Genomic DNA, 2,029 nt, shown 5'->3' on the forward strand with positions numbered 1-2,029 from the left:
GTTTGTGCGTCCTTAGATCCCTGAGTTAATATGTTTATGTTGTGTTACACTCTGTGTTTGTGTTAACCCCCTATGCCTACATTGATAGCTTAGCAGTAGACTGCTGTTGTTTGTATTGTGTATTTTATGGTGAACAGTTAGCTACAAATGAGTGATTAGCCGTTAGCTGCTAACTAGCAATAGTCTCAGAGTTTTATGGTGCAGTATTGCTAATCCCCGTTGATTATACATTACATGCTGAATGCTAGTATGATATTTGTGTCTGAGTTTTATTTTCTGAGTCTGTACTGTGTGTTTTTATTTCAGAAACCACACAAATACCTCCACAGAACATTCTATGCAGATAAATCAATCAAACCTGATTAAAGGAGTCTGCCTCTTCTTACTGCAAACACCTGAACATCCCTACAGTGTCCTGATCCGACACTCTACAGTGATTGTTGCCACCTAAGTTCCATATAATTTAGCTCTATCATCCAATAATACCAGGTTATGACTCCTTCAAGGTTACCTTTGTGAAGATCCAAAATGTTTCAGATATCTTATTCCCACATTATAAAGTCCTAAACCATATATTGTCTCTCACCAGCTGATGACGGAGCAAATATTTTAATAACAATATATGACTTGTCTATTGTTCAAGAAAATATAAAAAAAAATGTAACACATTGTAACCCTTCAGCACATCTATAGTGGTTAAATGTCCGTGCTTAAATGTTTCTTCTCATGAATGCAAATAACCACTCAGTCAGACGGAAAGAACAAGTCTACGCGTGTTGATATTTGAACGACGGTAGAAAACAGTGTGTTCGCCCCGTCTTTATTTCCAGTCAGCAAAGCACACAAGTTTTTTGTTTTTTTTCTCCAGAGACGCACAGCTTTGCAACGTCATCGCTCAACGTCAAATCCTATCAGCTATTATTCAAGATAATTCTAAGCATTAACAAATGCAAATTGAAACCAAAGGAAATTATGAAAATAGTAAAGCAGTAACGTATTTATAATGCAATCAGAAATATCCTATAATATGCAAATACTGAACATATCCAAAAATAATAACTAAATATGAATGTAAATTACTAAATAGAAAATGGCACCAACAACATCAAATAATTCATTTTTGAAAATAATCTTTTGATAACTGAATGGAAGCAACCAGATTGATGTTCTGTATCAGTGACAACTGTAACCAGATATAATGTAAATAACAAGATATATTTTTATAGTATGATGTACATACATGATATATACTGTATTTCTGTTTTTACCAAAGCTCTTCCTTGAAGGTCAAATCTGTTCCATAAACCAGTTGTCCAACCTCCCCCTGCAGCAAACAGCTGTTTAGTTTCCAACCAGCAGAGGTCTGTACAGAGCAGCTCAGTATCACATGGCCTCCTAATGGTATGACTGTTGGACCTGATGTCAGTGTGGCTCTGGGCTTATCTGCTGTTAACAAAAACAACAATTGGTCAATTTTAAATTCAGCATTTAAGCTCCAAATTGTTAGTGTTTGTTTCTGTAAAATATATGTAAAAACTCAGAAGCAGAGAAATTAAACTATATAGACTGAAATATTGAAAATAAATCAGTAATGTAGATTCTGTTTAACATGACTTATTGAGGGAGTGGTGCAGTGTATCAACCATAGAGTGAACAACCAGCCCAGCCTACTGTTAAACTTTATAAAATGAAAGATGAAGTATTGAACTTTTGGGACATTAAATGTATGTAAGCTCCTGATTTTCTGTTCTGAAGACAAAGAACTGGACCCACAGGGTTCGGTCCAGCTCACATTAAGGTTATGTTAGTTGAGATCCAAGGTATTCTAAAACAGATATTTTATTCACATAATTATAAAGTCCTAAATGATTGTTGTTTCTCACCAGCTGATGACAGAGCCGATAGTTCAATAACATTAAATGACATGATGTCAACTTCTTAATAAAACCTAAAAACCTCTAAAGTATGAAAACAGAAACAGAGCAGTGCAAGTTGTAAGAATTCAGCACATCAACCATTCAGAGTAGTA

This window comes from Cyprinodon variegatus, unplaced genomic scaffold (genome assembly GCF_000732505.1).
Source record: "Cyprinodon variegatus isolate N-32 unplaced genomic scaffold, C_variegatus-1.0 Scaffold1064, whole genome shotgun sequence".
Lineage (NCBI taxonomy): Eukaryota > Metazoa > Chordata > Actinopteri > Cyprinodontiformes > Cyprinodontidae > Cyprinodon > Cyprinodon variegatus.